The 15,360-nt window shown below is 36.0% G+C and overlaps 1 protein-coding gene across 11 annotated transcripts in view; it reads left to right on the forward strand.

Moving 5' to 3' along the window:
• The window catches only part of KLF12 (KLF transcription factor 12), a 389,105-nt gene that overhangs the window by 205,075 nt on the left and 168,670 nt on the right, over positions 1 to 15,360 (forward strand). Inside the window, exon 3 of one of the 11 annotated variants that reach the window (XM_081127129.1) lies at positions 10,884 to 10,921. The exons of the other annotated variants lie outside the window; for them this stretch is intronic. The gene's annotated coding sequence lies outside the window, so the exon portion shown is untranslated. The remainder of the gene's footprint in view (positions 1 to 10,883; positions 10,922 to 15,360) is intronic. 11 annotated transcript variants of the gene reach the window in all.

The following is a 15,360-nucleotide window of genomic DNA, read 5'->3' on the forward strand; positions in this document are numbered from 1 at the left end:
AGAATTCAGTTGCTCTACCTATTTGAGAATTGTGTGACTTGGTATGTGGATAGTGAAGCTTTAAAACTAATTACGCAGTTCTATTCTTGAATTTGACTTTAGGTACAAGCTCTCTTAGTCTTCATACGAACGTGGAAATCTTAGAAAGATGGCCAGATTTTTATTCCTTTAGTACATTTTAAAATATTATGTCAAGTTTATCATTCCCTTTTATTTTCCTCTGCTGCTCTACCTACAGGCTTTTTATGTATTGGTGGAATGCCACAGTTAATACGACTTCAGACTCTGTGGTTAATTTTGTGTTTATTGCCCATCTCTTGATGTGGAGATCACTTCATCACTGTCCCAGCGTGTTCTGGCACATACAAAGGCCACACACAGACAGCATCTCTTTTTAAGAAATGGTATTGCTTTAAAAATTAATGTATCAATTAGACATCAGCCAAATGAGAAGATATCTTCTTTTAGATCATGTTACTTAAAAACTCTTGTTAGCACAGATGAAAAAGTATAATGTCTTGATTTATGAACCAACTTTTTTGTTTAAAAAAATTATAAAAATTATTTTTCAGTGGCTTGCGCAGAGGAACTGATCTGAATAAAACACCCGTATCCTACTAAGATAACCTAATGAAGATTATACAGATAGATGCCTTAGAGAGTCTCTAAAAGAAACGACATTAAAAACAACAACCAGAATCATACTGTGGAAACGGTTATTTTTAGATTTGTCCTTGTGCTAGAATTCCACCAATCCCAGTTATATCATCATCTTATTGAAAGTAACTGAAGGTATTTGTGGGAGTGGATCTTTGTTACTTATACAATTAAGAATTCTCTTTGAGAATAACATTAAAAAGATAGAAAATAAATAAATCTTTGATATTTTGGATTTAACAAAGAAGTATTACTGTGTGCTGAGAAGTTTGTTAATTGTTTGTTTCAAGAACATTTTCAAGTGTAATGTGGGGTTATTATGCTAAATAAAGGAGCACCTAAAGTAATAAGTAATTCTGCCCAGGAAAGAGCAAAAGCTATCAAGTTAGAATTATTTTCACTTCCTGGCAGCCCTGTGAGCACGTCTGCGAACTTGGGCAAGTTAGTTAATCTTCCTGAAGAGCTTTGCTATCTGCTCCTGTGACAATGGAAAGATAGTCTAGGTCCATCTCCTTCCATGGTCATTTTTTAGAAATAATTGAGAGAACATATGTCAAAAGGTCCATTATAATGCCTGGCTGTCTTGAATTAAACAAATTAGGTAGGTAAAGTGACTAAGAAACACAGTGCCTGTCTCAAAGTAGTTGAGCATTTGAGCATTAAAATTTTTTATCCCCTACTCCCTGCTGCTTCTGAATCTCTTACTCTTGTAACACCTTCTCCATTCCTTCCCTCCCTACCTGCTCCCTGACATAACATAAACTTTTTGGATAATAAAAGCCCAAGTAATTACAGTTTTGTTATTTTACTTTTTAAGTTATCTTTTGTATTTAGTTAGGATTTTATATTTAAAGGGCCTTAAAAACAAGCACCGGAAAACAGGTGACTAAGTTCTATTTTGTACCTATGGTCCCACATGGTATACTATTAATTTCCACTGAAAACATTTATAAATATGTAAAATGAATTTGTATTTTTTTAGTCATTAGCATACCTCAGGGAAGTTCATTTCTTTTAAAGTCAACCTTTAAAATAATTATGAAAAAGAGTATCCCAGCTTCTTCATCCCCAATTAATGATTCTTAACATCTTTTTCATGTGTGGGTTGGCATGATGAGATTTTTTTGTTTCAGAACTGCGGATGGCACCTTTACTTTAGGAAGCCACTGGCCCCTAAAGACTCCTTGCTCAGAATGAAGAAAAGGGGTGTAGAGAATTCTTGGCTGATCTTTATTGCTTTGCTGCATTAGGAAAGTTTTCAGTTGAGCCAAGGGAGCAAGAACCCATTAGTCAGAAGGCTCTGTCACTACAAAGATTTGTGTTCTCCATTTTGGGGAATGTTTTAGAACTAAGGCCCACATATCATTTATAACCATCAGAACAGGGTGAGTTATCCTGTAATTTGGGCTAATATATACCCCCAACTCAGCCCAATGCATACATACACACACAAACACCCTTAATGGCAGGTTAATGTGAAAGTGATGTTTCATGCTGAGGACAAGGTGGCCTGGCGATATTTCTATGGCAACAGAAGGGCCCCTACAGATATCTGTCTTCTTAAGTTGATGCTGTTTATTAGAGAGGCTGCCTGTTCTGCAGACTGTAATTATCGGTAGGTGGGGAAAGGTTGGTGAACGTGGGTGGACCGCTTAGCTGCAGCTTTCTGACTGATTTGTTTAGCACAGCTTTGAAATAAATTTCAAAGAAATATTAAGAACCTGAGATCATTGTGCTACTTGTCTCTGTAGGTGAAGCCGTAACTAATTATAGGATGTTTGCTGAGTGCATATGAAGTTTTTGAACAGACAACATAAACAGCAACACAAAAACACAATTAGAGTGAGCGGCCTATGTTAAATATTTTAGTGTGTATGCATTCATGCCGTTTAGAGAAGTCCATTTTTATTTTTTTATGAGAAAAGACTGTAGTCAAAACGGCCTTTGAATTAATCAGGCTGTCCTTGGCGTGTTTTTCTAGGGCTAACAGTCTATGATTCAGAATTTATCTTCTGTTTTTACAACTAAAACTCAGACTTCCAAGATTTTTCTTGGTTCTTGGCATAAAATTTAAAGCAGATGGGCCAACAAAAATTTCATTCTGATTAGGATGTGATATGGAGTGGTTTGTATGCCTGCATTTATAGTCGTGAGCAGTACATCTCCTAAACCAATACAATGTTCTTACTAAAGGAAATATGTATAGACCTTTGACTAATTTTGGCAGTGCTGCACCCTTGAATTTTCTTCACTTTTTTTCACAAATGAAATTTCAATTGTAGTGTTGCAAAAACCAACTTTTTACTATGTACAATTAGTTTCCCTTAGAAGTTAGAAACTAGTAGTTTCAGAGTCATTAATCTGTGTACTTAGTGAGATTTTTCATGACTAATGATGTAGTTGCATAAGACCTTATTTGGAAACCATGTACTCATGCCATTAGGATGTAGAACCTTGAATAATGATTTCCACTGAGCTTTAAAATTATGCAATAATGTGTTATATTAGGAAAACATATTAAGAGGTTGAGGATGTGTTCTTATGTTTTATAGACACCATTTTTGGAGTTATGGTGACTAGTAATTAATAAAACTTACTGAAAAGAGAGGTAGTTAGGAACAAAATCATTTTGTCTGTTGAATATTATAGAAGAGCTTAGATAAATTTGTCTTTAATATGTGGACGTCTAATTAGGTGCCAACTCTTTGGCAAATCATTGTCTCATTTGAATAGTTTTACTTCCATGTATGTGCTAAATGCCTTATAATGATTAGATCTCCAATCAGTTTATTGAACAATCTGAATTTGGTAAAGTATAAACACAAAATTATTTTATACTTTTTTTTGTCTACTAGGTTTTCATTCCTTACGCCTTAATCGGCATCGCGTCACAAATGTTTTCTATAGAATATCAGTGATTTTTGGTTATTTAAAGAAAAAAGCTTTCAGTTCACTTTCATACTTCAAACTCATATCCTAGTTGAAGCTCCTCTTTGCAAATGGCTCACAGGAGGGAAGTAAATTCTGCTTTTTCACTTTATTTTCCTATTCCCCGCCTTGGCATGTGCTGCGGGAAGGGGAGCGGGCAGTGTTGGCATCTGGGTCATTTTCTTCCCCTTTTTGTCAAAGGTGGGAGTGGCAGGGAGGAGGGGAGATAAGGCTGGCGTGAGAGACGTTCTACAGTCTCATCGGGCTTGGTCTGGTTCTTCGCTGCACGCAGGTGGTGATCCGTTTGATTCCACCTCCTCAGAAGACCTCCCAAAGCAGGGCAACCGTGTTTCCCGCTAGCCTGCCGATGCCACAGCCTCTAGTACCCTCTCTGGGCAGGGTGCCCCTGGCTGGGGGTCCCCCGGGCCACCACACTGTGTGATACTAGCATGACCTTTACTGCACCACCAGCTGTTGCCGTCAGAAGCACATTCCCTGGCTTCCTCCTGCTGCTGTTGGCGTGCACGGCGGGGTAACTTTTTTGAGGTACAAGCTCAGCTTCCTTCTGTAATGTCCCTTAAACCGTGGGACTCTCACATATCGTAATACCAAAAGGTGGAATGTAGGCTGTACACTCATGCCTCCACCTTCTGTGATTTGTTGGTGCCTAATTTCTTTTTCTCCATCCTTGGATAGGTAGAAGGATAACCAGTAAGTGGATTGCCTAAGTGCATGTCCAGTCAAGGTTTGAGATATAAAACTTGATTGATTCTGTTGTTCTCCAGCCATATACCTTTGGTTAAAGAAAGTACCAAATTCCTGCCCCGTCCCTACCCTGGCAGCCCAGGCAGAGGACACACGACTCGGTGATTCTCTCCTAAGTCCAGTAGAAAGCATCCTACAAGTGTCCCATAATAAGGTTTTCTTTAACAAAGAGAGAGGAAGAAGGAAGGGAATAGAAAATATCTATTGCTGCTCTTTGTATCTGCATATTATTCGCCTGATGATCACTTTTTAACACAAGTTAATTTACTCTTTGAAAAGTTTTTAGGAGTTTATTGTGTGTCAAGCCAGATTACACAAAAGGGAAGAAAGGGTTTTATTAAAAGGGAGAAAAATGCTTTCATAGGAAACATACATTAAAGAGGGCTGCTTAACCCAGATTTTAGAGGTCACGTCTCCTGGAGGAAATGAAATCTAAGCAGATGTCCAAAGGAGAAGTAGGAGTCGGGCAGGTGGCAGGAGCAAGAGAGGAGTGTTCCCTGGCAGGGTTAACCATCTTTACAAGGGCCAGGGGTGAAGAGAGAACGTGGAACCTTGAAGAACTGAAAGTCTAGAATGGCCAGAACTTGTAGGGCGAGGATGATTGTAGAGACATAAACGAAAACCATTTTACTAGGAGGGTTTCAAAAATTATCCTAAGAAAATCAGAGAACTAGTGAAACATTTTAACTCGAGGCACGGCATCATGAGATTTGTATTTTAGAGTGTTTGCTGGTGTGTTGGGAGATAATAGATTGCAGAAGGCAAGGAGAAAGCAGGGAGGTTAGTTAAACAGCTGCTGCAGTAATCCAGGTGGGATATGATGGTGCCTAGGACAGGGTGGTGTAGATGATGTGGATTGAAATAGATAGCTTAGAGAGTAGGTTGGGGTGTGAAGTAGTCAGCATCTGAGGACCAGTGGCATGTGGGGGGTTGAAGGAGAGGAAAAACAGGAGTCCAGAAGGAGGCACAAAGGTCTGTCCTGGGATGCCAGGTAATTTGATGTTGGTGTAAACTGCAATGGAGAACACGGGAGGGAGGGAGGCCTGGTCAGGAGGAAGATGATAGATTTAGTTTTACATGAAGTGCCCAAGGACCATAAATGTGAAGATGTAGAATAGACATTTGAGCTCTGAGGAGACACCTGGCCTTCAAAGACAGACTGTGCTGGGAGAGTTGAATTCATTACCAAAGCTCTTTCTCATTCAAAATAAGAATATTCTTACTGGCATATTCCAGGGTTTGGGTTAGTAAAGTCACCTTCCATTTGAGGCAGTTCCCTCCCACCCACACCCCTAAAAAGGATTTATCAAATGTTGTTAATGTGCTCTAAATTTGATATCCCTCCTTCCACCATAACTCAGAACTTTTAAGGTAATTTTGCCGTAGGAAACACACTTCGAGCCTCACTGTGAGTGTACTTAATCGTGGCTACCGTGTCAAAGACAGACATGCCAGATCTAAAAGTAACCTTGAGTTCTGCAGCCTGTTGCCTTTAGATACTAGATATGAAATATGATAAAAGCCTTTGCCCAGGAACAGAACATTCTGTATTATGAGTTTAGAGTTTTTTTACATGTTAAAACACAGAACTTGTAAAGTGAAAGTCTTCACTATTATAGATGCTGTGCTCTGTTATTCTCTTAGAGGGAACCAACCATTAGCCATTTTCTTATAGCGGGAGAGAACGGGAGTCCATCATTTAGGGCCCATATATATGGATTTAATGAATCTCCCCGAACAAAAAGAATTCTTAGGTTTTAAGGTAATGAGCGAAATGTGAAGGAAATTACTAATGTGAAGAGAAGAGAGTCTGGATTCAGAAAAAAATCTTACTAGATTTAAAATGCTTCGAGGAAGAAGTGAATTATATGGAGATGAAAGCTCAAATAAGGTCTAGTATATACTACTATAATGCTTTTTATACAAACTACTCCTTCATAGATTAAGCTGAATATACCACTTTTACTGTCAGCTTTTAATAATGTCTTGGTCAAAGAGTTGGAGACTCCCAGTCTCTGTAGCAGGGTTCAACCTTCACCCTCAGCATATTGCTTGGCACATAGACTTTCAGGAAGTATTAATTTCCTTCCCACACATTTGCATTGCTTTTGAAAAATATATATATTTCTCAGTGTGACACTTTGATTTCATCAGAAACTATTTCTTATCCAAAGATTTAAATCAGTTAATTGGGAACTATATTTATTCAATATAACCTGCTCTCTGACTTATAATGAACATAAAGGAAGCACAATCCTTACATGCCTTGCCTTACAGTAAATAACTGTGATAGTAACTGTGCTTCGGATATTATTCCTCAAAAACTCATCCTCTGTTGTGGGCACTTTGTATTCTTCCCACTTACAGAATCCTGTGGTAATTTACCTTTGACCTACTCATTATGATCAAACTTCTGATCTAGGGCAGCAAGACTTTAACTTGATTTCAAAGTATCTTACTGTCCATTTCCTCCATTCCAGTTAGGGCAGTGTTTATGGTTCCCCATCCTTCGTTCTCCCTGGTGTACCCCTAACATTCCTCCCGTGCCCTAGGTACTGCATCCACCCTTGGAAACATGGCTAATCATTCACTCAGTAATCTTGCCCTTCAATGTCAGCATTACTAACCAGCCACTATGAAGATATTAGGATGGCTTGCGTAGATTAAAGCAACTAATTTCCTTTCCTAATGTTTCAGGTCTTAAATATAATTTCATATGGAAAAAGTTCCATTACCCAGACTAAATGGACAAGAGAAAAATTTTGGCATGTGACAGATATTACCTGGTTGGCAGACTGAGATCTTGGCCTAAGATGACTACACACTCTTGCTTGCCATTGGAAAAATTGCTTAACTCTTTGGGTTTTGGGCAGTTTGATTCTTGTTTTCACTTTATAATGAGAGCAAAAGTGGTCTAAGTTCTCTGGCAGTTCGGGGACCTATAAAAATGAATTCCTTTGTGATACAGTCGTTAGTGAGGCTTTAACTAATCTCAGCCATCTAGAATCTGGAAACTGAATAAAAACAAGGATTTGGCAGCAAAGAGGCAGCTTTGGGTTACCCAGCAGTGATGAAACTAGTGAAGAAATGTCGAAGAACCACGGACACTGCTTAGGCTGTGATCGTGTGGTTCATACGCAGGGAAGTAACCATGAAGAAAGAAATGCTTTTGTTGGCTGCCTTTATAATAATGCCAGGACGTTTTGGATATAAGCCAAGAAATGTAGGAAGATTAAGAGGAAAAGGAGATAGAAGAATGAATAAAAAGGAAACCCATTGTTAAATAAAGAAAACTATTACTCTGTAATCCTCTCAATAGACTCTGACATTTGATAGGATTCAACAGCCATTCTCTATAAAAATACCGAAACATAGGAATAGGTATCGGAATAGTTACAATTAATACTGGAACAGATATTTCTTCTAACCAGTTGTCAACAGTATATTTAATGGGGAAAAAAACAAGAGCATTTCTGTCAAAATCAGAAAATAAACAACCAACCTGCTAGCACAATCATAGTTGTTATTGTTTTAGCAAATCTACTCAGTAGTGTACATGGAACACAAAGAAAAAGAGTAGCACTATATAAACTTAGATAAAAATTTTATTATTTGGAGAGACTCTGATTGAATGCCTCAAATTAGAAAAATATGTGGTTAGAATTAAATGACTTGACTTGAGTAAATGTGCTGAAGTAAATAGCACGTCTGTGCTTCATTAATAATTAAGTTAAAAGTATAATGGCATTTATGGCAGCAACTTCTAATGAACTAACCTAAAGATAAATTTTAAAAGAAAGAAAAAGGAGATAGGGAGGGGAGGTCAAGTGAGTCTCTTAGATCCCATGCGTGCTTGTGTGCTTGTGTGTGTGTGTGTGTGTGTGTGTGTGTTAGACATCTGGAAAGTGAAAACAGTTTTATAGATTTTGAGAAGTTTAAGTGTTAATTATTCATTACCGAAGTCTCCTTGTCTCTTTGCATTACCCATCCTCTTGCAAACTGTTTTCGGAGTACCCTTGCTCACTGACTTCTCAGAAAGTTCAGCCAGTGGGAGGTTTTGGCAGACAGCTAGGAAGGTTAGAGGGGAGAAACCGGGGCTCTTTTCTCTCTTGTCTATATCTCTGTCTCCATCTCCATCTCTATATCCATCTCTTACTTGGGCAGATTTTTCTGCAGTGTTTGTGGCTCTTGTTACCCGGCTCCTAAGGTAGCCCTTGCTGTGGTTCTAGCTCCCTTTAGATTGAGCCAGCCCTGGATTCTTATGGCATCATTTTCTCCCATTGTCTTTCCAGTCCTAGGGATAAGAGTGGCTTTTTGGCTTTTTGTTTTGCTAATCTGGGTGACTTCACCATCCCCCTTTTGGCTTGTCAGCTCTGTGGTCACCCATATTAAATTTCTTGTTAACATATCCATAATGGCACCTGTTTCTGACTGGACCCTGATTTACAGAAATACACTATTGTGTTATGCTTTATTTATGTTTGAAAGTCTATATAGAACAATATCTGGAATGTAGCAAACACTCAATATTGTTGATTAAATGCACTCTAAAACAATGAAGCTGAGGGAAAATTAACTGGTCAAATTATTTTCAGATATTCAGTCAGCTAAAGCTAATGAAAAGATCTGCACCATACACATAATTAAATTAAATCACATGGATTGTGCTTAGTTATTAGAATAGAGATTGGAAGGTACCTCCCTCTCTGACCCAGTGCTAATTGGGAGAGAAATGCAGAGGTGTGGGTCATGGGTATCCAGAGTGCCTTTTCACAAAAGATCTTAGGAAGTCAGCTTTGGGGCAGACACGCAATCAGCAAAAGGGGAAACAGCTAGTGATTTTGTTTTTACTTTCAAACCTCTCTCTTCTGAACACAATGTATTATATGAACACATTTACTTTGCCAGCAAAAGTGGTTGATTTCAATGATCTTTGTTTTTTTATTTTAACAAAAACAGAGTATTACTTCAATGAAGATTGTGCTTAAAAAGTAGTGGCTTCACCCCACTCACCTCCATCCACACAAGTGTAACCAGGATAGATGGTGCATTGTAACCTCACAGTATTCTGTGCGTATATTAAGAATATGCAGCCCTGGCCGGGTGGCTCAGTTGATTGGAATGTCGTCCCGTACACCGAAAGGTTGCAGGTTCAATTCCCAGTCAGGGCTCATACCTAGGTGGCAGATTTGATCTCTAATCGAGGCGCGTTCAGAAGGCAACCGATCTCTACTCTCCCCTCCCTCCCTCCCTCCCCCCCCTCCCCCCCTCCCCCCCCTCTCTCTCTCTCATCAATAAGCATACCTATCTTCCAGTGAGGATTAAAAAAAGAATATGCAGATTGCATCTTGCATGTGTACTGACTTGTACCTTTTTTTACTAGAGAGAATAACTTAGACATCTCTCTCCAGCGATCCACAATGCTATGCCATCTATTTTAATAGCTGCATAGTACTCTGTTATATGGATATAGCCTGGTGTATTTGTCAGATTTATTTTTATTTTTATCTTATTTTATTTTATTATTTTATTTTATTTATTTTTGACAGTATTACAACATGTCCTCACATTTTCCCCCCTTTCCCCCCATCCTCCCCACCCCTGCCCCACCCCGGGCCTTCACTCACTGGGCATTGGTTTGGGGCAATGGCTTCTATCTTAGCAGATGACTTTAAATAAAATAAGAAGAGTTTGACTATTTTGTGGGGTTTGTTGCCATAGTTTTATAATGTTTCTATTTTATATAAACATCTGCTAGAGTAGATAAAACCCTTAGCGGCTATGAAATTTATACAGCTTTCAAATACACCTGAATATGTATGTGGGCATTTGATTCTGGCGTCTTCTAAAATCTTCACTGGAAGCCAAAATCAGTTTTATTACTTGGGAATAGGAATACTGTTATTCTACTGTTGTAAGGAGCCTGAGTTCATCCTGAAGAAGTGAGATCACTATTTCCTAATAGTTCTCTTTGCCTTCCATTGTTGCCCCATTATTGTTAGGGGTTATGCCAGAGTAGTAGTTAGATTATAAAATAGTTCAGAAGAGATTTCTGATGAGGCACAATTTGTAAATTTTCAAATAAGGCTTTATAAAATATCCAAAGCTAAAGTGTTTGAATTCATAAGCTAATACCATTAAAACAACAAACTGGGCCATAAGATAAATTCTTGCCACAGGCTTCTTGCATTAACACAGAATTACATATTGTGAACAAATGCTGTTGAGAAATGGGCCATACATAGCATTAATGAGGAAATCATATTCTAGAAGGTTGGTGACTACATGGGAAATTATTACTTTGGCTTTTGATTTAATATTTTAATTTAATTCAATATTTTGACTTTTTGTTGGAAGATAATCATATTACAATTGTTTAGGAGTTTGTACATGATTACTCTGCCTTGCTCATAAGAAAGAGATAAATGATCCAAAAATGCAAGCTAGCAAGAGAAACTTTTTCAGAAATAAATGTTGTAGAAAAGTATAGAGTTTACTAATTTCTGTGTTCCTTATCCCTACATGTTCAACAGCAACTACATCTTTAGAAGACAAAAGTTGATGTATACAGGTAAGCCCTGCCCAGGAAAAGACTATAATATATTTTTTTTTATTAAGAATGCGTGGAGATGCATAATTATCTTAAAAATATCTTCTCCTAAAACCAGCTTTGATTATAATTATTTCAAAAGTGTACTTGTCTAGAACTCATCATTCCCCATGGTTCTGGAAAACTATTTCTGGACCTTCATTTCAATTTTAAGTTTCATTTTTAAGGCAGAAGTAATTCAGCTACTGCATGTTTTCATACAAAAAATTATTGAAGAATTGACCTTTATTTGCCCCAACTTTAATGTATTCAGCTCTTCAGAGGAGAGGAGATGGTTCTTATTCTAGGTCATTCTACACAAGTGGGATTGTTATCCTTATATAGCAACAGTGTGAGAGGCAATCTACATTTTCTGAAATATATGAAAATATATTTTAAGTAACATTTGATTTTTAATATAAAAATGTAAATCTTTTGACCAAGTTTATTCTTGTGGTCTTTCCTAACTTACCTGTATGCATGAAAATGTATTTGAATATATGTGCAGATCTCTTAAAAAAGTGGAATGTCCTAGCACAATGTTTGCTGCGTTCAGCTTTGTATTGGAAATATTTTTGTTTTTATCCTTATACTTCTTTTATTTATTCATTTGAAAAGAAGTGTTGGAATAGCCCAGGAAAATGCATTGCATATTTTGGAATTTCAGCTAAAAAGTTGGAATGCAAATTCTTTGAGATATTTGTAAGATTTCTGAGCACTTTCAAAAAGATGTGCATTTTATTGTAGCTTATTTTCATCTTCAACATTTGCATTGTCTTTAAAAGTGTGAAATAACTAGTGTCCTTTGAATTCTTTCTTTAGGACAGACCATTAGGTTGTACATTGTTAAAATCTATTAAAATTAGTGTCCATTAATTTATTAGAGCTTTCAGTAGAAAATTAAAATTAAAAATTAAAATTATTAGATTATACATGATTACCATCTATTAAAGTCAGTGTCCATTAATTTTTAATGCTTTCACTAGAAAATTAAAACCTTCCATAATCATTGTCTAAAATTAAACAAGAACAACTCCACTTAAAAGTATGTAAAGTGATTTTTTAAAAAATGTTATTGAGTGATTTTTAGAGAGAGGAAAGAAGAGAGAAACAAGTGTCATTCCACTTATTTATGCATTCATTGGTTGATTCTTGTGTGGACCCTGACTAGGAATCGAACCCGTAACCTTGGCGTATCGGGAAGGCATTCTAATCATCTGAGTTACCCAGCCAGGGCCTGTAAAGCGATTTTTAAAAATACTCTTAATGGGATTAAAAGAGTTAATTTTCAAGTATGGGAAAATCCTGATATCAACTGAATTTTTCCCCCTGTTTTTGTGGAAAGAGTATTTAGGGTTATAGTCAGAAATTTAAGCAAACAAATAGAAATTTTATAAGATTAACTTCTCATTGCTTGATAGAAAGAGCCATTTTTTTTGGTAATTTTTGAATTACAACCCAAAGTGAGATTTGTAAAGTCTCTGACTCTTGATACTTACATGAGGCAGAAGATAAAGAATACCGTTTAGTGTTTGGGAATGAGTCAAAGGAAATTGATCATTATTTATCTGATAATAAACTACAAATAAGACTAGATACTATCCCACTATGGCATAGTGCTTGTGTGTTCTCTGCTTCAGATATATTTAATGTCAATGTATGTCTGATAAATCAACTTATGTCATAATTATATTCTTAATTTAGTCCCATAAACCATTACTTAGAGGAAATCTTGTAAAAAGTAGGACTAGAGATTCACTGTTCTAATCAATTCTTTACTTTTTTATTTAAAAAAACACAAAATCTATTTTGTATTAGAATGTTTCCCTCACAACCTACTTTTTGAAAAAGTGATTATATTTATAATTCCTTTTATCTTACAATAGTTTAAACAAAAGTAGAAACAGTGACGTTTAGATATTTTTAAAAATTATTTTGTTCTTGGTCCAACTTTTCTAGATTTTTTTATTTTTATTTTTTTAACATATAAATATATAAAATGCCTCAGAAACTTAATGATACTCTTGGGTTCTTGTAGCTGAAAGATAGTCTTTTAAAACTTAAATTTTAAATGTGTTTATATTTTTTAACAAGAAAAAACAAGTTCCTGAACATATATACCTTATTATACATGGGAGATACCTAGGAAAAATGAATAAACTCTTTGAGTTTTTTAATTTAAACCACACGTCTTTCATTGGGTTTTCTAAAGATATGCTTATCAATCAACCATTAAAATCATAGTACTTGGATATTGAAAAAAACAAAGAGTAATTGCTTGGATTCTAAGTTTATATGGTGGGAAATTAAAAGAAAGTTAAGCTCAGATTTCAGTTTCTTCGTGAACATCATGACTCCCGCATTGCAGACGTTAAGAGGAATTATACTGCCTGTGTGCCTTCCCAGGTGTTCAAAGACATTAGTATCACTGCTCCTTTGTGTAATTTGAACTTTAGACTCCTAATGCCATAAGTCACTGTAAAGGAAATATGGAGAGAGATAAAACGGAAATTTGCCTCTAATGTATGTATTTGTATATGTGTGTGTACATATACAAATGTGTACACACACGTGTACATACACATATACAAATACATATGTAAACACACATTCATACATATACACATATATACATAAGCATGTATATATGTAGCTTCTGCCTGTCTTGTGGCATTCTGTGCCTCTACCCAACCCTCGACTTCCTTCTAAATCTAGGGGACAGTGCATACACTTTCATTTGGCTTTCATCAGAAGCAATAATGAAAAGACTCATGATATGAAAAGATTCTGGCAAGTCTAAATAAATCAGTCTGGATCTGCAATAATCTGTAAAAGCCCATTAGCTTACATTTTCAATGTGGTGACTATCCTGCAGGAGATTTATATGAACACAGTTCTTGAATTTTTAGTTCAGGTTTCTTTGTAATTGGCCATATTTTCTAAGTGCCTTTCCTAAAGGCAGGGAGCCTCCATAGTTAAGCTTTTTGAAAATAAAGGAAGAGTGCAAAAAGCATGGCAAACAGCAATGAATGAAGTTTTTAGTACTCTCAAGTCCCCTAAAATCTGACAACATATTTTAGTTTTCAAATGACATTTCATTCTTGTAAGAAAGGTTCATAAAGCATCAACACATTTACTTTCTGTTGAATAGTGGTGTCTTGACAGTTCCTACAGGATATGTGCATATCTCATTTCTATTCTTATTTTGGGGAAAAGTGGGGGGCAATTACCATATTGCTTTTAAGAAATTGAAGCACAATAACCTTCTCTTTTTAACTAACACACCTGAAAGATGAAGAAAATCTATTCTACTGATAAAAGTTTCAGTGAAACAAGGAAGGGTAGAATTATGCATGCTGAGAGTGGTCTTTAGTGTTTCCAATAGCAGCAAGATCTGATTTCCCCACCAAAAGCCTTCAGAGTTGAAAAACAGTCTTCGCGATTTAACAAAACTTGTATAATAAAAATATCAAGAGGTAACCTAAAGTTAAGTCTAAATCATTTTTATCTAAAAATTAGATTCTTATTAGATATTTAAATATGATTGATAATCAGTATTTCTTTTATTCTAAATAAAACATTTACAAAAGTCTATCATTATTATGAATTTTGTTCACTTCTTATGCAATCCTTTATTTTGGTTTGCTTGAGAATGCTATTTCAGAATTTACTTTTTAATGGTAATAAAACTTGGTTAACTTCAGTTTGTTTGGCACTTAAAAAGCTTTTAAAGGTCTTTTAGATGAATAGATGAATAGGAATAGTTTTTTTTTTAAGCAAACAATTTGATCAAAATGAACCTTTTTAGAAAATAAAGCTACCTTTTATTAGCTTTGCTATCTTTAATTTTCTTACATTATTTATAGTGTTTATGGATGGCTTTAGACAGTATATCTAGATTAGACTGTCTAGATTAAAATTGGGCAGGTATACTTCCTAAGTAGTACATATATCACCAGGTTCTACTTTTGAAGATAAATGGTGATCAACTGTGTGAGTGAGGGTGATCAGAGCTAGTGAGTCAGTGGTTTTGATCTAACTATATACACTAACAAAAATTATACTTTGTCATGTTTTTGTTTTAACATTTTGGTATTTTAAAATACCCAGTTGATTTGTTTCTCTCATATGTTTTGTTTTTCTGATATTTGTTTCTTGCGATATGGCTGTGGCCCTTGCTGTGTGCCATATCCATTAGTTCGTTTTGTCATTTGGTCAGTACTGAGCAGATTTTCCATCACTGAGCACAAGTTTTATGCACAATTAAAGGATGTCCTAGAAGGTAACTGAAGAATATCAGAAAGATTCTGTGTCTAAGCCCATGTATAAAACTGACCTCTCTACTGAATTATCTCGTAAGGATGGCAAACCTCCCATATCCAAAATATCAGTGGCATATTGTGGATAAATGGCATATAGAT

Source organism: Miniopterus schreibersii, assembly GCF_964146895.1.
Source record: "Miniopterus schreibersii genome assembly, chromosome: 2".
Classification (NCBI taxonomy): Eukaryota; Metazoa; Chordata; class Mammalia; order Chiroptera; family Miniopteridae; genus Miniopterus; species Miniopterus schreibersii.